Below are 20,888 nucleotides of genomic sequence, written 5' to 3'. Positions count from 1 at the left end.
AAGGTAGGATGCTACTCAGGGCTAGGGTCATACCTGCCTGGATTACAATATCAGAGAGCTTCTCCATGTCTCTTTTCATGTAATCCAGAGAGGTACATCTTAGGTCATTGACACCAACATGGACAATGACTGAGTCATATTTGTACTTTTTCTGGAGTGACCTGAGTGCATGGGTTATGTGGCGGATCCTGGCACCTGACAGGCAGCTAACAGTAACCTTCTCCTTATCTATTCTGGTGAGTGGAACATCAGTGTGCCTGATTATAGCATCACCTATGACTAATGTGTTAGGCACATTGTTTTGCCTCATGGGTTGTGGTTGAGTGGCACACTGGGTCTGTGTGTTATGTGTCTTTTGGGTTGTGTTGAGGGGTGGAGATTGCTTGCATTTCTGCTTTGGAGGTCTCCGTTGCTTGGGCAGATTCTTATTGAGAGCCTCTGAGAATGTTTTTGTGTATCTATGTGTAGGTTTTGGTGGTGTAGGTATAGTGGGACTATGTGATGAGTGTGGTGTGGTGCAAGTGTTTATCTTCTCCTCTTGACTGAGAAGTTCAGTCTTGGGTTGAGAGAGCTTTGCCTCCAGTTGGGCAAGATAAATGTATCTCTCACAGGTTGTAGTGTTGGGTGGTAGGAGAAGAGGGTTGTCAGTGTACATGAGGCAATTGCTACATTGCCCCAAGATGCCCAGATTCATCAGATAGACAGGAGAGAACACCAGGTGCTGTCCCTTGGACATGCCTGGATAATCACTATTCATCAGATAGACAGGAGAGAACACCAGGTGCTGTCCCTTGGACATGCCTGGGTAATCACTATTCATCAGGTAGACAGGAGAGAACACCAGGTGCTGTCCCTTGGACATGCCTGGATAATCACTATTTTCATCTAGACAAGTGAGGCAAGTAAGTACAAGAGCTGTTTTCCTCGAAGTAACTTGAGGCCGATAAGTACAGCACTGTTAATCACTAGGTTGAGTGCTTCAGTGATTTGTAGCTTATATAGTGCTTACAACAGAACTGAACAAGTGCTGGGCATGGCAGAGCAGATTCAAGTGCTAAAATTAAGAAACTGGCTAGTTCTAAAGGAAAAACTGAAGAGCAGACTTTATGGTGCCGGGAATAGTTTAATCCTAGCTAAGCGGCGCTGTGTGATGTGTAAAACCCATGAAAACATGTTTTTTTTAAGCAGAAAGATGAAGGGGATAGAACTAGCCCAAAATGGCCAATAAAACTTTTAGTTATGTACTCACCATAACTTCAGATGATTGGGATCCATCTCACCTGCATTCTGAAAGATGGGTTCGGAGCAGATACCTCGGCTCCGACTCGGCACGCTTATGCTATAGAGCGAGGCCTCTTATTGGCTGAGCTTTCTTTATCCCAGGATGCACCACCACTAATCCCCCAGATCTTGTTTGTCCGCATTCATGCACACATGCACAGCTTGTTTATATAACATTGTTAGATGTTTCAAGATGAAACAACAGGATTCGGACCTTCTGATATCCTCTGATCTCCAAGGAAGGGGGAAGGAGGGTGGGTTATTAGGAATGTAGGCGAGATGGATCCCAAACATCTGAAGTTATGGTGAGTACATAACTAAAAGATGTTATGTGATCCGATCTCGCCTACATTCTGAAAGATGGGACAGCGTCCCTAGCACCTAAATCCCGGGTGGCTCATTGGAAAACACTCCTGAGCACTGTGGAACCAAATGAAGCTCGTCCTCTAGATGCCACATCTAATTTGTAGTGAGAAATGAAAGTATGCGGGGAAGACCATGTAGCCGCAGCACAAATGTCACCAATAGCAAGCTTAGAATGAAATGCTACCGAAGTAGCCATAGCCCTTGTAGAATGAGCTTTGACAGAGGTGGAAAGCTCCTCGTTAGAAAAAATATAAGCTTGAGTAATACAGTCCCTGATCCATTTGGCAATAGTGACCTTTGTGACTGCGTTGCCCAATTTGTTTTCTGCAAAGGACACAAACAACTGATCTGTATTCCTTGACTGTTTGGTCCTATCCAAATAAAACGTAACTGCCTATGGACATCTAGTGTGTGGAAAATAAATTCCGCTTCATTGGAGTATTTTGGGAAAAACACTGGGAGCTCTAATGACTGTTGTAAGCATAAAGTAGAGCAGACTTTAGGAACAAAAGAAGGATTCGGTCTGAGGGAAACTCTGTCTGGATGAAAAACCAAGTACGGAGGTTTTACTGACAAAGCTTGAAGTTCTGAAACCCTTCTGGCTGAAGTAATTGCCACTAGGAAAGCTGTCTTCCATGATAGAAACTTCAAATCACAGGTAGCTGCCGGTTCAAAGGGGGAAGAAGTCAAGGCACGTAATACTATATCCAGATCCCATGGAGGTGTAGGATGAGAAACTGGAGGTCTTAACAGAGCAGCACCTTTCAAGAAGGTCTTACACAACCTGTTGCTCATTAAAGGTGGGTCTATGGATTCATGAAAGTTAGAAATTGCTGCCAATTGTACTTTGATGGTAGAAACAGAAGAGCCTTGGTTGAAAAGAGAGGTTAGGAACTTGAGTACTTCTGCTACGGGAGTTGAAATGGGGTCCAGGCCCCGGAGTTGAGCCCATATAGCAAATCTTTTCCATTTGCTAGAATAAAGTTTCTTCGTAGTCGACTTGTGGGCTGAAGACAATATGCGCACTACCTCTGGGTCCAGTGCATGTCTCCTGACTATGGTTGGAAGAGGAGGAGCCAGGCCGTCAATCTTAATGTGTGTAGGGACTGGTGTAGTAGTCCCGACTGATGAGTCAGTAGGTCTGGGATCTGGTCCAGGAACCATGGACCTTCCAGAGCATGTTTTCGAAGATAGGGAAACCAGACTTGACGAGGCCAGTACGGAGCAATTAAGATCATCTTGCTCCCTAAGAGAGAAGCCTTCTGAATTACCTTGGGTAGTAGCGGAACTGGAGGGAAGGCATAAAGCAGGCCGGTGGGCCAAGGATGGACTAACACGTCCATAGGGCTCTTCCCCGGAGCCGGGGATAGGGAGAAAAAATCCTTGCACTTCGCATTCAGAGGAGTCGCGAAGAGGTCGCAACAAGGAACTCCCCATTCGCTGAAAATCTGTCTTGTAATAGTTATGTTCAGAGACCACTCGTGAGGAGAGAGAATGGTCCTACTCAAACCTGTCGGCTACGACATTGGATTTGCCCGGTATGTGAGTTGCCACTAGGAAGCGATTGGTTGAGATTGCACATTCCCAGACCCTCATCGCTTCTCTGCAAAGAGGATAGGATCTGGTCCCTCCCTGCTTGTTCAGGTACCAGACAACTGACATGTTGTCCGTGTGAACAGCAATTACGCCCTGAGGGAGGTAACAGTGAAGGGCTTGAAGGGACAGGAGTACTGCTCTCATCTCTAGGATGTTGATGTGGAGAGAGGTCTCTTCCGGATGCCATTTGCCCTGGACTGACCTGCCCAGGGAATGCCCCCCCACCCCGTCTGGGAGGCGTCCGTGGTCAACGTGGCTGCCGGAGGAGGAAGAGCAAAGGGTCGTCCCTGATCCAAATTGGAAGACACTAGCCACCAGCGAAGGTCTCTTCTGCAAGATTCTGTGATCCATATTAGATGATTGAGAGGGAGTTCCTGAAAGGACCATTGAGTTGAGAGAAGCCACTGGAGGATTCTCATGTGTAACCTTGCCAAGGGAACTAGCAGAACTGTGGCAGACATCGATCCCAATAGTTGCAAGACCATTCTGGCTGGGGCTTTGGACTTGGGGAGTAGGGCTCGAACCTGACTTTGTATGATCTGAATTCTGTCTGCAGGTAGATAGACCCGCATCTGATTTGAATCTATCTCTGCCCCTATGAATTTTATCCTTTGAGATGGCCGTAACACAGACTTTGGCCAATTGAAGGTGATTCCTAGGACTGGCCCAGTGATGTTGTGGCCTGCAGGCTCTGTAGAAGTAGATGCTTTGAGGTGGCAGTTAGAAGCCAGTCGTCTAGGTACGGAAACACCTGGAATCCTAGACTTTTCAAGTGAGCAGTCACTACTGCCAAGCATTTGGTGAACACCCTGGGGGCTGTGGTGAGACCAAAGGGCAGCGCACGAAACTGAAAATGACTGCTTCCTAGGTTGAAGCGCAAGTGTCTCCTGGACGTTTGATGTATTTTGATATGGTAATACGCGTCCTTGAGGTCTATGGAGCACATCCAAATACCTTTCTCCAACAACGGGAGAATGGTTTGTAAAGTGACCATTCGGAACTTGGACTTCTTGACTGAACGGTTTAAGTTGCTTAGGTCCAAAATGGGCCTCAAGTCCCCGGTCTTTTTTGGCACTAAAAAGAATCTTGAGTAAGTCCCTAATCCGATCTGGTCTGCGGGGACCGGTTGGATGGCTCCTTTTTGCAGCAGTTTTGAAATTTCTATGGCTGCGGTATCCCGTTGACTGGGTGGCGGGTCCGGGATTCTTTTGGACTGAGGGGGGGGACAACAGAATGGGATGGTGTAACCTCCGGCGATAATTCGAAGCACCCATCGGTCCTGAGTGATCCTTTCCCAGGCCTTTAGGTGCTTCGAAAAACGACCCCCGACTGGCTCCGGAGCAGCGCAGCCGGGCAATCCCTCAGGGACTATGAAAAGTTGAGGAGCCACGAAAGGACTCGCGGTCTCCAGTGTTGCGGGGGCCTCTGCCGCCTCTGGGATGGCGTCTTCCTGATGAATTTCCCCCTCCTCTGCCTCTGGAGGGGGAACCTTCCTGCTGAGAGGAGTAAGACTTCTGCGATCTCCGGAACCACATCTTCCCTCCTCTTTTAGCCTTGGAATAAGGCCGAAAGGGAGTGGAAAATCGTGCCCCTACGGCAGTCAGAGTCTTACCCTCCTGTTCACAGCGGGTAAGTGTGTCTTTCATCTTGGGCCCAAACAGGGAGGACCCATCAAATGGGGCGTCGGCGAATGAAGGCTTGAAGGCCTCCGCAAAATGACACAGGCGAAGCCAGGCTTGCCTCCGTAGCGCAATGCCTGTACCTGCCACTCTACTCGCCCCCTCGGCCGCATACGAGATGAGCCTCATGGACGAGTTCGAGATGGATGACATCGTAGCCAGCTGAGATCCAACCGTCTGGGCCAGCTCCTCAGGCAGGTTACCTAAGAGGGTATCGGATAGCTCCTTAATCAGATCCCTCTGGAATCTCGTAAAGTGCGTTAGGTAGTTCAGAGACCTCAAAGTAAAGGCCGCTGAACTAAGGGTGCGCTTGCCGTACCGATCCATGCTCCTAGACTCCTTATTAGGAGGATGGATGGACGTAGATGCCTCTGCTACATCCTGCTGTGTAGCAGATGCCACCACCATAGCATCCACAGCCACACCTTTCGTGAGGAACTCTCTATCTGGGGGTGCTGAAAGAAATTTGTTTGGATGAGCTGGCACCGGTTCCACAGAGTCCGGGTGTTCCCACGCCCTTCGACAGATCAAATCCAAGAGCTCATCAAAGGGCGGAGACACCCAGGAGGCGGAGGGCTGAGCCCCGAAGGCCTTCAGGAACACCGACTCATCAGCAGAGGGAGGTTTGGACTGCCAGCCGCCTCGTTGTTTTAGGGCTTCAAGGATGTCTGCAAAGGAGACATCATCCGAGGATGACTTGGGGGACCCCTCTGCATCATCGAGATCGGTGTCAGATGTCAAAGACTCATCAGGGGAGTCAACGTGCTTCCTCTTGCACGTTTTCTTCCTGGGAGGTTCATCTGAAGAGGCTTCAGAAGGACCTCCAAGAGGGGGAGAAACCCCAGCGGGGGTAACCTGAGGCCCAGGGGCTCCGCTGTCTGCTGACAGGGGAACTGCCAACGACCCAGTCTCCAAGAGTAGGGAAGGAGCCGGGGAAACTGTGGAGGTGGCCAAAGAAGATTTGGCTAGAGCACTCCATATAGCCCTGAAGGCGGGACCACCAGAATCCTGGGAAGGTCCCCCCTCCGTGGCCACGACAATAGACGGTACTCCCACCGCCGACGCACCAAGAGGAAGACTTGGGACCGAAGGCATCAATCCCAAAGCCTCTCCCCTAGGGCCGAAGGAAGAAGTCCGTGCACTGAACTCCGACCCAGGAGCCGGAGTCGGAGCAAGGGTCGGGTCTGACCCTAACACCTCCACTGGTTCCACCAACACCCGCTCCAACGGTGCCGAAGCTGTTGGAGGAGGAAGAACTGTAAGGGAGTGGACCATCGGCTCCGAAGCCAAATGGGCTGGAGCCGAAACCATCTTTTGGAACACCGGAGACTGGAAGAGTCGAAGGAGTACCCTGTCGATGTCCGAATCAGACATCCTGGAAGATCTCGAGGATACCGACTGGGCCCGAACCGATTTCTCCATCGGCTCCGAAGGGCCTGGGGATCGGCTCCGAAAGGATTCCACTATTATCGGCTCCGAGGAAGCCTTCACCGAAATTTCTCTCGGCTCCGATAAAGACTTCGGCTCCAAGGGGGAAGTGTCTGAGCCGATGACCCTTATCGGCTCCAATATCAGTGGAGCCGATGAGGATGACCCGCCTCTCGATGCTCCAGACCTCGGCTCCAAAACCAGAGGGGTCGAGGTAGGAGGCATCGAGGCAGACCGTTCCGACCTCGGCTCCGAAGTCCGTGGAGCCGACGGAGAAGTCTGCTTGCCTTTCTTAGCCATCGGCTCCGACTGACTGGTCGGAGCCGAAGCTTTCCTCTTCTTAGAAGAAGGAGAGGAAGATAAAGCCTCCTCGAAAGAAGGCTTGATTAATCCTCTAAGGATTAATTTGTTTTTCCTCTCCTGGAGGACTCGAGAGGAAAATGCATGGCACACACTGCAGGATTCTTGGAGATGTATGGTGCCAAGACAATAGACGCACGAGGAGTGGTCGTCCGTAATGGACATTTTAAATCCACACCTCGTGCACTTCTTAAAACCGGATGGTTTATGTTCCTTAGACATAGTTGTAAAAAAAAAAGGAACAACAGTAAATTTTAAACAGCTTAGGATACAGGTACAACAAATATGCCAACCAATATATAAATACTGAAAGAGAAACTTTTCCCTTTTTTTTTTTTATACAGTAAGAAAGAAAGAAAGCAAGGAGGGTCAAGACCCTCTAACTCAAATGGGTACTTGACCCACACACAACCAATAAAGCAGTTAGAACAGTGAAGGCCCCTCTGACTGAAAGGAATCTTCTCTGACAGGAAATTTCAAGTAAAAATCAATAAATCACCAAGAAACACACTCATACACAAATAATAGCTGTTAAAACAGCTTTTGGGTTGAAAAAAAGAAAATTTCTGACAGGAAAAGATACTATTAATATAGTACTTAGCCCAGCCAATGTTGAGACCATGTCCAAGCTCTGTAAGTGGCAAACGAGATCTGGGGGATTAGTGGTGGTGCATCCTGGGATAAAGAAAGCTCAGCCAATAAGAGGCCTCGCTCTATAGCATAAGCGTGCCGAGTCGGAGCCGAGGTATCGGCTCCGAACCCATCTTTCAGAATGTAGGCGAGATTGGATCACATAACATTTACAGTTTCTGAGCTGAAACCACTCCTCCAGTGACAGATAGGCTGTTCCAAAGCTCACCACTCTCACTGATGAACAGAGAACCTTCCCTCTTTGAAAGTTCCAAAAAAACTTATAAAACAGCCCAGAATTCAGCAAGCTCTGAAAACAGACCATAGTACCTTTTTGTTTAGGGTTCTGCAAATGCTGCATCCCAGCAGAAGAAGAGATGATTTTAACAATACTGTTGAATTGTGTGAACTAAAGTGGATTATCTCTATGAGGGCTTATGAACCTCTAGGCCTTAACAATGGCACTTCCCTTAAACCTGCCTTATTAGGCAGAAGATGATGTAAGATGATTTTTTTGTTTTTTGTTTTTTAATTGGTTCAGGTTTAATTGGTTCAGTTTTAATTGTTTCTTACTGATTGGCCGAGTGTTTTTTTTTTTAAATGCGATTTTTACTTTCATTTTGTATTTGGTCTGATGAAGCGGTAACCCCGCGAAAGTGCTAACCTTTTTCCAATAAAATGTTTGCTGTTTTACATATCTTCTGGACATTTATTTGGCTGGACCATGGTGGTTTGACTCACTTATACTTATTTCTGAACTTTCTAAGTTTATAAGAGCAACATTTAAAATTGTCCCTATTTTTGGACCCTTGTCCCTCCATGATTTATGTTTTTGTCCAGATTTCCTGCTTCAGGAAGTTGAGAGCTATTATAGACATTGGCACTTATTTCCAAAATTCCTAGATATACCCTGCACAATGAGCAAAAAGAAAGTAACGTAATTCACTAAAGTAGCATGGAATGAAGTTTAGATAACGGTAAAAGGTGTGTGACATATATAATATTGAAAAACACGTTACATATGTAACACTAATTAGCAACAAATACTAAGAAATATTATTATAACAAAACTATAGCACAAGCTACAAATATAAAAGTGAGAAGACTTAAATGGCTACTTAAAATATCTTCAGCATTTAACATAATCGAAATACTGTGCTTTAAGGAACAAGACCAGGTGTTAAAAGCTCCTAACTGGGAAAAAGGATATTGAAGCAGTAAAAGTGATACAAATTTATTTATTATTTATTTTTATTTTATATTTGTTGACCGGGCTTCTCCAACTGGGCTACAAATGCCCATTTTCAGCGGTGGCCCGAGGAGAAAAGCTCCAACAGACAAAAAAAATGTACATATTAAATACATATAGAAATACATTCATCAGTACCACAGATTACTGCATTACAGTGCCACACGTTACATTCATCAGTACCACACATTATTGCATTACAATGTCATACATTAAACTGTGGCAAGTGAAATACATAGAAATACATTATGCTGTGCAGTATTTAACATAAAATTCGAGATTGTTAGTAGTAGCAGACATAGGGAAGTTTGTAATGATATTTAAACAAAGCAGAAATGCAGAATGCCATATCTTTAAAGACTGTGTCTGGAATTCATGAGCATGGTCTATAATTATGTAAGCCTCGTACAAAGTGAAAACTACATACCAGAGCCCACAGTTCATAAAACACCTGCTACCTATTGCATAGAATACTGTGCATCTGGTGTATTCCAGGTAAGAAGTAGGCATGTAAATGAAAAGCCACAGTATGTTCTACAATTTACAAATATGTGAATCATGGGCTACATTGTGGTTTAGGTGTTAGAATATATCAGGCTATGAGTACAGACATGCTCTCTGAAAGCAGTAAGGTAGGACCCAATGTCCATGAAACAGAGGCAATGTGCTCATCACAGCATGGCTGAGAGGGATCCCATGTCTCTGAAACAGTGGTGTTGTGCTTAGCATACTGTATCTGAGTGGAAGCCCATGTCCCTGTAACAATAGTGATGTGCTAAGTACACCATGGCTAAGTGGGACCCCATGTCTCTAAAACAGCGATGATGTGCTCAGCACACTGTATCTGAGTGAGACCCCATGTCTCTGAAACAGTTATGATGGGCACAGCATACCATGTCTCAGTGGGACCCCACATCTCTGAAACAGTGACAGTGGGCTCTGCACACCGAATCTGAGTGAGACCCCATGTCTCTGAAACAGAGATGATGGGCTCAGCACACCATGTCAGAGTGGGACCTCACATCTCTGAAACAGTGACAGTGGGCTCTGCACACCGAATCTGAGTGGGACCCCATGTCTCTGAAATAGTGGTGATGTGCTCAGCACACTATGTCAGAGTGAGACCCCATGTCTCTGAAACAGTTATGATGGGATCAGGGCACCATGTCTGAGCGAGGCCTTGTGTCCCTGTAACAACGGTCATGTGCTCAGTGAAGTGTGTTCAAGTGGGGCCCCATGTCTCTGAAACAGTGATGATAGGCACAGCATACTATGTCTCAATGGGAGCCCACGTCTCTGAAATAGTGATGATGGGCTCAGCACACTGTATCTGAGTGGGGCTCCACATCTCTGAAACAGTGATGATGTGCTTAGCACACTGTGTCTAAACCCCATGTCTCTGAAGCAGTTATCATGGGCTCAACACACCACGTCAGAGTGGGACCCCATGTCTCTGAAATACTGATGATCCAAAGCATACAAATTGGCAGGAACACCACAGCTCCACACAGCAAAAGTATCCATTTGTAACAATGGACCAGATAAGTGCTTTCACGTTGTAAAACCAATGCTTCTTCAGATGATCTGAAAGTGTTCAGAGCTTTTATTCTACAATTATAGGAAACTTCAGCAGAATACAAGTGAAATCACAAATTCTACACTTAAGAAAGCTAGTACGGAAACAATGTCACAACCTCATCTGTAAACAAATCCAACAAAACTTATTTTAAAAACCTTAAATTAATGTGAACAAATAACTTTTTTGATTCATTTATTTAATCTTGGTGTCATAAATTGTTAAAGTAAATTGATAGAGACATCTTAATTCAAGTCAGGTGGAACTGTGGCCACAATAGTTATAGGTGTTTACTAGGATAATGATCACAAAGGCCATTTTAAGCCTAAACATGCATCCCAAATCTCTGACAAGTTCTGGTACCCTTGATAAGTGTAAGCAGGGGCTTGGGAGGGGAGACATTTACAAGCAGGTGCCTGGAAGATGAACCATTTACAGGTTTCCTGTGTCCATTAAAGTAATAGGTGCCAAACCAGGGATGAATTTCCTGTTCCCGACTCAGCTGTGCAAGTTACACTTGAATTGGGTTAGAGACAAACTCACATGGATGGGGAGCCTGTTCCAGAACTGGGGTAGTCTCTGGGACACATACCTGTCTCTCCAGCAGGTCCTATTTATATCACAGGCAATGTTTAAGTCTTTAGAATGTGATAACTTACAACTTGTCTTAATTTTCACATTATCAAAAACTGAGGTATTTATCTGTGTATAGATTACCTAGTTTTTCTTTTCTTTCCACTCCTCTGTTATCAGCTTTGTTTTTTTTTTGTATTAATATTGATTATTTTTCTTCCCAGCTTCTCCTTTTAATTCTACTTTCCTTGGATCCCCACCAAGCTAAGTTCAATCTACTGGCCTGCAGTGCTCTTTAACAGAACCAGGCAACCTTGGAACGAGTGTTATTTTCAAAATATACAAAAAGTATGTTTTATCCTCCGGACAAAATTAATTGCTAGCCCTTGTTTAATTTCTATTTTTAAGTAAAGCACTCCATCACAGACATTAGTTTGCCCCTCCCCATACTGTACTTCCTAACAGCAGTCTCACTTTGCAAGCTGTTTCAACTATTTGAAAGCCCTGCTGTTTTTCTAGTATTACTAAACCCTTTCTCCTATAACTTGTGGTCTTTCTAAATCCCACATACTCCTGGTTACAAGTTTTTATTTTATTTCAAAAGAAAGGTATGCAAAACAAGTAAGTCCAAAGTACGTACTGATTTTCTTATTGTTTCAGAACATTAGCTGCCCCCCCATTCTGTACTTCTGACTGCAATCTGTCTTTAGATGCTGTACTATTTGTATGCACTGCTGTTTCTCTACTTCTACTAAACCTTTTCTCTTATAAAGTCTTGTCTTCCTAATTTCCACATAACTCATTGGTAAAACTGGCCTATTTTATTTCAATAAGACAGGTATGCAAAACAAGCAAGTCAGAGTGCCTACTACCTTTTCTTATTATTTTTGTAGACTTGCATATCTGTGAAATCAGGGCCAGCCCTTTTCATCATATTATTGCTATCCACCACTTTTCTGGTCTATTCTGATCCTCCCCCCTCCCCACAAGAACAATTGCAGCCTAATCAGGGCCAGCCCTTTCCATTATAACCTATAAACCTACTGATAGTCTTCCTTCATCTGTTGCCCGCTACGCTCCCCTCCCTTCCCCCAATTCCCACCCACCCCCAGTGGTCCTACCTTTATTACAAACAGTAACCCCTCCCACCCTTCAACCTACAACATCACCACACCTATACTTCCTCCTACAACTTCTCACTACTATCCCTCCTACTCAGCTAATATGTACAAGCACACCATACCTATACTCACTGCATGCACCCTCCTTGCATACATCACATCTTACCAAACCTGCACCATTCCTGCACTCAACCACTACCACTGTACCACCACACACACCACCACTCATATCCCACCTCTACTCTACTACTCTCTCATCAGGTTAACAACCTTCCCAATACACCCTCTATATAGTCTACAGACCACAATACCTAAACTAAAAACAACCCCACAACCTGACATAACCCTACCACCATACCTATTGCCCACAGAACACAATCAAAAAACTTCCCTTATAAGCAAGCATATACAGAAATTGATAAAACTAATAATCTCATCCATATCCAACCTAGCACTCAGTGGAGACATCCATCCTAATCCTGGTCCCTCTATCTCCAACCCCTCCCCTCATAATCAGACTACAAACCACATCTCCCAAATCACAGCCACTAGAAAGCCAACCGACCTCCTTCCGATAAGCCTAAATATTAGAAGTATATGCAACAAGGTGCATGAATTCCATGCCACCATAGACTTCTACTCCCCTGATGTAGTGATCCTTACAGAAACATGGTTAAAACCACACATATTACTAATGAGCAAATCCTCCCTACTGGTTACAATATACTAAGAGTAGACCAACTAAACAAAAAAGGAGGTGGTATAGCTATAATATTTTAGCAGCATCTAGACATCCAGATCTTAAAGTTAGCAGCTCCCCAAATAGGGAAGGAAGAAATAATATATACCAACCTTAAAATAAACCAAAATAAAACCATAAACATAATAGGTTGCTACATCCCACCTGGCCACAACATCCCTCCACTTGAAAACCTCCTCAGCTGGACTACCCACCACCTACCCCAAGAAACTTTAATTCTAGGAGACTTCAACACTGACTGACAATCCTGCTCTAGCAACCACCCAACCCATCATGTAAATCTTCATGGCTTAACCCAACTAGTCCAGTCACCTACTACGATACATACCTCCAACAAACACACTACCCTTGAGTGGATACTAGTCAATAAGAGCCCCCAGTCATATATAGCAGGCTGCTTATCTGACAGCCTCAGTGATCACTCCCCAACCTTCTTACTAAGAAAACACCTTTATAAAGCAAAAAACCATCATCTACCGTCAAATACACAAAAAAAACTAACTTCAACTCTCTCTCTCATTCAGCTCATCCCTAAAAGACTGTAACTGGCAACCTCTAAAATACCTCAAACTAGATGACGCAGTTGACTACTTTAATAAAACATTCCTAAGCATCCTTAATTACCACAACCCCGTAAGACGTTCCCGAACTAGAGCCCAACAATCCCCATGGCTACAAAAAAACATGAAGTCTGAAATGAAAAACAGGGATAAAGCGTGGGACAACTGGTGCAAAATCAAAACCCCCTCTACTAGGCAGAAATTCCTAGAACTATGCAATAGAACCAAAAAGCTTATAAAACAGGACAAAATCCAATACTACCAGTCTGCCCTTACCTCTTCCCAACATAACTCCAAACAATTCTGGTCCTCAATAAACTCCATCCTCCACCCAGGTAAAGTAAGTACACCCACTCCTAACTTAACTCACTCCTCTGAAAATATTGCTACCTCTTTCAACAATCACTTCACACAAACCATACTAGCACTAGCTAGACAACACAACCCCCCCCATAAACCCACACCATCAACTAGAACTAACAATCTCCCAACTAGCTTCTATTTCTCTCCTGTTCCTACCTCCAAAATAAAACAACTACTAACTAAACTTAAAACCACCAGATTAGCAGCAGACAACCTCCCAGATGAATACATTCAACTTGCAGCTGACTCTCTAGCCTACCCCGTATCACTCTTGATTAACAGATCTCTGTCAGAAAGTTATGTTCCTACACTATGGAAAGTCTCACACATAATTCCTCTACACAAAGGAGGCCCCTCCACAGATCTAACCAATTACCACCCCATAGTTATTCTCTCACCACTCTCCAAAATACTAGAGAGATGCATTCATTCTCAAGTCTCGGATCACCTCCTTGCTGACAACCCCCTCTCCAACACACAACATGGTTTCCGACCTAACCATAGCACCACCACCGCCTTACTCTCTTTCTCTAACACTATCCTACAAAATAAAAATGCAGGTTATCTCTCCTCAGCTACCTTCCTAGACCTCTCTAAAGCTTTCAACATGGTCCCACACAAACAACTCATCTCTCTTCTCAACAACCTATCCTTCTCTCAACCAGTAATCAAATGGTTTCAGAGTTACCTATCTGACCCCCAACAAGCAGTTGCTTGGCAGGACAACCTATCCCCCCAACTACCAGTCTCCATAGGAGTTCCCCAAGGGTCCATCCTGGGACTCCTACTCTTCTCCATTTTCACCAATAATCTAGCCTCAGCCACAACACATGACACACTCATACAATACGCAGGTGACTCAACCATCATCTGCACAGCCCACTCCCTACCAGAACTGCAAAAAGTCACACAGGAAGCATTTTCTTCTATTGAAACTTGGTTGTCCGATGCCCAACTAATACTCAACTCAAACAAAACAAAATTACTAATCTTCCAACCCACCAAACTTACCCTAGACAGCTCTCACTTTAACATCACAGCAAAAGACAACACCACCATCCATCCTACAGAACACACCAAATTACTAGAAGTAGAAATAGACAATAAACTGAACTTTGACATTCACATTTCCATGACCATTAAAAAAGTGCACAAAAAACTAGGAGCATTATATAGAAATCAGCAACTACTTACCAAAGCAGCTAAAATTTTGGTAGCAAATTCTCATCTTATCTCTACCCTACTCTATGCCTCTCCAGTATTTACTAATCTTAGACAATGCAATCTAAATAAGCTCGAAACCTGCTACAACATAATCGCCAAATTCGCCACAGGGGCTTCCTACCATACTCACCACTGTCTCTCACTAGCAGAACTGGGCTGGCTAGAGCCCCCCCCACCTCCTTCAATGGTACCAACTCACACACACCCACAAACTAATAAACCAACCACTAAAAGTCCCATCCCTCCAGAATCTACTCCAACCCTACATAACCACAAGACTACTAAGATCCAGCCACAAAAACCTCCTACAGGTCACAAGAGCCATTAACTCTGCTGGAGAAGCATTATTCTCCTGCACTATAGCCAAACTCTGGAACTCCCTCCCATCCTCAATTACCTCTGTAACTTCTTGCACCCACTTTAAATCCTTACTAAAATCACACTTCAAAACTTGCCAGATATGCACTTGCAACCCTCCCTCTAATACCATCCACTCCCTCTCTCAACCCCTATCAACAACCAACTCTTAGCAAGCTTGGCTACTCATGTTCCCAGCTACCTACCACATAATAATAACTTATTGTAGCAACAACTGCTAATGGCTGTTATGTACCTCAAAAACAGATTGTATCAATTGCTCACTGATGAATCTCAACTACATTTTAAACATATTTCGTATATGTCACCATATTTTAAAACTGTACTATGTTCTACAGCTGTTTTACATCTGTTTTCTTCTTGTCTTGCGTCCTTAACTGGACTAATGTCTATATTTAAATGCTATGTTTTTTAACTGTATAATGCAAATAATACTTAATGTGGAGCTTTTCTCCCTGGGCCTCCGCTGAAAACGGACCTGTGTCCAGTCAGACTCTCCCGGTCAACAAATATAAATAAATAAATAAATAAATAAACAAATAAATAAATAATTCTGGTACTGTTTGTTTTGTGGATATGTAGGAGGTCCATCAGAGTGGGGTCTGACAATACCCTGTATGCCAGGCATAGATCTCCCGTCAACAGCCTGTAGGAGACAGAATACAGGGATAGAGCCTTGAGGCAGTCTGCACGGGACATTTTACTTATGCCCTGTATTCTTTTAGTGAGGAACCTCTGTGGACACTCCAGTTGATGGATATGCCTGGTTAGGTACATACCAAAGGGGCATTGTACTCAATGACAGGTCTGATGAATGCTGAATATAGTGGAACAATGAGTTCCTTGGACCTAGAAGCCACACCTCTCTTTATAAGTTGCACAACATAGAATGATTTCCTCACTACTGTAGACATGTGATGGTCAAAGGCTAGATTACTGTGTATGTGTGTCCCTAAGTCCCTGACTACTGGGTCACCTCTAAGGGGTGTGTTGTCAATCTGATGGTTACCAGGGGTGGATGCCTTCCTGAAGGATACTATTATGCATTTATTGGCATTAATTTTAGTCCATGGCTCTGACACCAATTGTTTGTCTGCATCAACCCTTACAATAGAACATTTTCTTCAGTGTGGGATTCAATGACAGCTCCTCATTTGCAATCTGCAAATTTAGTCACACAGAGACCATTGACAGTGGCCTTGACTTCAGAGAAGTAAATGCCAAAAAGGATCAGTCAAAGGACAGATCCCTGAGGGACTCCACTTGTGACTGTCTTCTTTGCAGAGGTGGACTCCCCAAGTCTAACTTCCTGGGTCCTGTTTGTGAGCCAGTTGGCTATCCACTGGGTGACATACATGTTTGTACCTAACCTATTGAGTTTGTCAACAATGCCTGAGTGTGTGTGTGTGGGGGGGGGGGGGTATCATGTCAAATGCTTTGGCCAGGTCAAGGTAGGCAGTGTGAACCATTTTGCCCTCATCCATTGCTTTGATGACCTTCTCAAAGAAGTCCACCAGGTTAAGCAGGCATGACCTGCCCTTGGTGAAACAAAACTGGGTTGACCCCACTGTCTGGAGGTTTACTATATCATTATTGATCATTTTCATGATAATTATTTCTATGGGTTTGCATATAAAACTAGTGAGACTTATGGGATGACTGTTGCTTTTCTTCATTCATGAGGCATGAAATGAATAGCAATTCCAAAGGACCTGATAAGTCATGTTTCATGCTATTTAGAAAGCATCCTGTGATACTGTTTGGGCCCACTGATGCAGTGTTTTTGGCTTTAGGGAGGGCATTAAGGACCTGTTCCTTACTGGATCCTTAATGCCCTTACAGGGGGAGTTATATTTGATGGCATTTCCTGAGGAAGTTTGAGCAGGAAAGAGGGGGTAAATGAAGGTGGAAAGATTCAAACTCTGTACCCTTGCCATAGGAAACAGCTCATTAACAAATGGCAGCTTTAGTCCTCTGCACTGTCAGAGTAAAAAGCCCCCTTCTCATCCTGCACCATTGAATACATTCCAACAAAGAAATAAAAACTTAATTGAAAAAGGCAAATCTTATACTGTGATTCATGAAGGCATTGCTTGCATCCTACTGATAGCATTGGTGTGTTCATAAATTGATTTTCTTTCTGTTTTACTGACATAAAAACTGGTACAGCATGCACCCATGGCCACATAAATCACCCAGATGTGTCACAATTAAATCTGCCTGAAATCATAATCCATTTTTCAATGTCTCCCAAAGAAATTGAGAGATAGCCTCCTTTGTAATATGGCATTATTTACACCTCCAACATTTGTACATTTTGCATCCTGGATCCCTGGGTTTAACCCTGGGAGTTCCAACACTTTCTTTAAATAATGGTTTCTCCTAAAAATAAAATAGAGAGCCAAACTCGCCTTTATTTTCAAAATGTCACAAATGAAAAAAAAAAAAAACAATTTTCTTACTAATGTATGTTACTGTTCTTGCATTAACAGAAAATGTTAATACCATAGCAGTTTTAAAAACAAATTGACTATGTGTAATGTTGTTTACTTCAAAATATTCATGTAAAATAGGAGTACATTTCAACTGTTTACAGCCCAGAACCTCATTTTCTCTTTCCAATGCAAAATCACTTGGGTATTTCATGTTGTTGTTGTGTCTTTCGGCTTTTCCCGGTTAGGGGTCGCCACAGCGGAACTCCGGTCCGCTAATGATTGGTAGTTGATTTTTACGTGCCGAGTTACATATCTTAAAAATATTAACATACAATTTATCCATTTCAACTGAAAAATCCATCCACAGGTCCTAATCTGGACAAACTCTTAAGTCTACTTTCATGTTGTGGAAAAATAATGCAGAATGTAATATTGGATAAGATATTGTCAGAACTGGATAGGATGGGACTTGAAGCCATATATCAGCATGCATATTTTGAAAATAGACCTATTACCACCTGTAACATGATGTTCTATAACAATATAATAACAGCTATGACTGCACAAATTGTGCTATGATGTAATTCATATAGATTTAACTTCAGCATTTGACAGGCTCATACACAAAACATTGATCAATACATTAGTACAACTAGGTATTGATGTACTCTTGATAAGATGGATAGCTGCATTGCTCACAAATAGGACATGACAAGTATCATACAGCAACTAGACAGGTGAAATCAATGGTTACAGTCAGGGTGTCCCGCAGGGCTCTGTCCTAGGCCCTTACTTGTTTAGACTGTATCTTTCAGACCTAACTTTTTCATCTGAGGTGTTCTACAGTCTATATGCAGATGAGCTGAAATTGGATAAACCGATTACATATGTTGCTGATAAGGTATGTCTGCAAAATAACTTGACTAAATTGACCATTTGGGCACAGGAGAATAATATGCTGATAAATACATCAAAAACTAAGCATATGAGATTTGGGAGACATAAATTGAAAGATGAATATTTAATACAACACACAGTGATTGAAACTGTAGACTAATTTAAGGACCTGGGTGTATGGGTAAATTCATCTATGAGTTTTTCTAATCATGTCAACCAATTGGTTAATGATAATTACAGAACTATATGTTGTATAAAAAGATTTATAAAATCTAGGAAATCAAAAATAATGAAGTCATTGTTTGTTAGTTATATTAGACCCAAACTTGAGTATGGAATAATAATATGGAAATCCTATAAGAAAACACACATGAGCAAACTGGAAAGAATACAGTAGAACTATACCAAGGGTATTCATGGATGTGAAAATGTAAGTTATTATAAAAGACTAAAATATCTGAACTTATACAGTGTCTCTTACAGATATCTAAGAGGAGATCTTATTCAGGTATATAGAGCACTTAGAGACAACTATCTCTGGGAATGTTTGGGGTTATCAAAAAGTACTAGAGAATCATCAGACAACCTATGTAGGGGTCCGACTTGAGAGATGAAAAGTCAGTAAGCAAAGGAGAGTAGTAGTTCTGAAATTGAATTCATCTGGAAGTCTTGGTGAGTACCTTTGCAAAGTGGACCCTGTTTTCACAAAATCTCACCAAGGCGACACTGATATATAGACTGTATTTATGCAGCATATATCTTGGACAGAAGTAGGTCAAAAATTAAAACAGATAGCTAGGTGCACAAGACCCAGGATAAAAAAATGCCCAATCCTGATAGGTGCACTGGTGCCGGGACTGGAAAAAAATGACAGTATAGAAACTTCAAAATACGGAAACATTCCTACATTGGGGCCAGGCCAGGCCCAGGGGGAGGATGCCCCCCCTGTTGTAGAAGGAAGTAGCAGTCCACAAAAATCACAAAAATTGATAGGCCAAAGAAGAGCCATAAAGATGATAGAGTGGACTATTGAGGATACGAAAAAAATTATTTATTATTACTATTACGCAAAAAGCCCAGAATTTCCAGACACAAGATATACAAAACGATTAAGAGAGAAATCAGAGGAAAGAAAAATAGTTCTGCAAGAAAAACTGCCAGAAGCTTCACATGAAAATTTGAGTTCACTAATGCACGGATTTGTGAAAAACAGTATATAAAACTAGAAACTTTGATCTGTTTGGAAAAAGAAGCATCTGAGGAAGTGCGAAAATATAAACAACAAAACCTAGAGATATTTAAAAAGTATGAAAAAGAAATATAGACATGGGAAAGAAACAGAGATTTGATATGGTGCAATATTTATGCAAAGGGGAAAGCCAAATTAATCAATATAAAGAAGGCAGCCCCAAAGATATTTGAAGAGAAATGCAGGCAAAGGCATCTGGATATGGAAAATTTCACAATAAAAAAACAATATCACAAAGGTGGAACATAGAAAAGAAGATTAGTAAAGTAGAAGTTAAAAAAATAGAAGTTGAAGTTATAAAGTGTCTGTGAAGTGAAGGATTTGGTGTAGAAGATCTAACACAGGTTACATCACAGCATGGCAGAGTGAGTCCCCAAAGTAAGGAGAAACATGAAGATCAGGAGACATTTGAAGAAGAAATATGGACATGAGAAAGAAAAAGAGATTTAATATGGTGTAATATTTATGCAAATGAGAAAGCAAAACTAACTAATACAAAAAGAACAGCACCAAAGATATTTGGAGAGAAATACAGGCAAACAAATCTGGACATAGAAAACTTTACAATACAAAAAATAGGAAGACAAAGAAGAAAAGTAGAAAAGGAGATTCGTAATGGAGAAGTTAAAGAAATAGAAACTGAGGTCATGGAGTACCTGCAAAGTGAAGGATTCAGTGTCGAAAATTTAATGCAGAAAGCACCACAAAAAGATAGAGCGATTGATATCCAAATGAGGGGGAAACTGGTGGAACAGGAAACAACTGGTCAGGTGAAATATGAAGATATTTTGGAACCTTCAACAGGAAACCAGTATAAACATCCATTTGAAGCTAGACAGCAAGGAAAGGAACAGGAAACTGGAAACTATGATGCAATCAATGGTGAGGAGTGATAGGCCAGTGAGTTCCCATATGACAGAGCAATGGATGTCATAGGATGAAATTGAAGGGAAGGGACCCTAGGAAGATGCTGTAGAACTTTCTATAGAATGCCCGCAGGAAATAGCAAACAAGGAGTGTGCCCTCAGTTTGGAAGAAAATGAACTAAGAGAAGAGTTGTTTGATTTAATAGACATGGATAGATATATTAAGATCAATGAGAGAAATAGACTGCAGAAGGTCAATAAAAACCAAAAAGTCGGAAATCTGATAAAACAAATGAA

This window comes from Protopterus annectens, chromosome 14.part0, assembly GCF_019279795.1.
Source record: "Protopterus annectens isolate FY-2018-M chromosome 14.part0, PAN1.0, whole genome shotgun sequence".
Classification (NCBI taxonomy): Eukaryota; Metazoa; Chordata; order Ceratodontiformes; family Protopteridae; genus Protopterus; species Protopterus annectens.
This window is presented reverse-complemented; position numbering follows the sequence as displayed.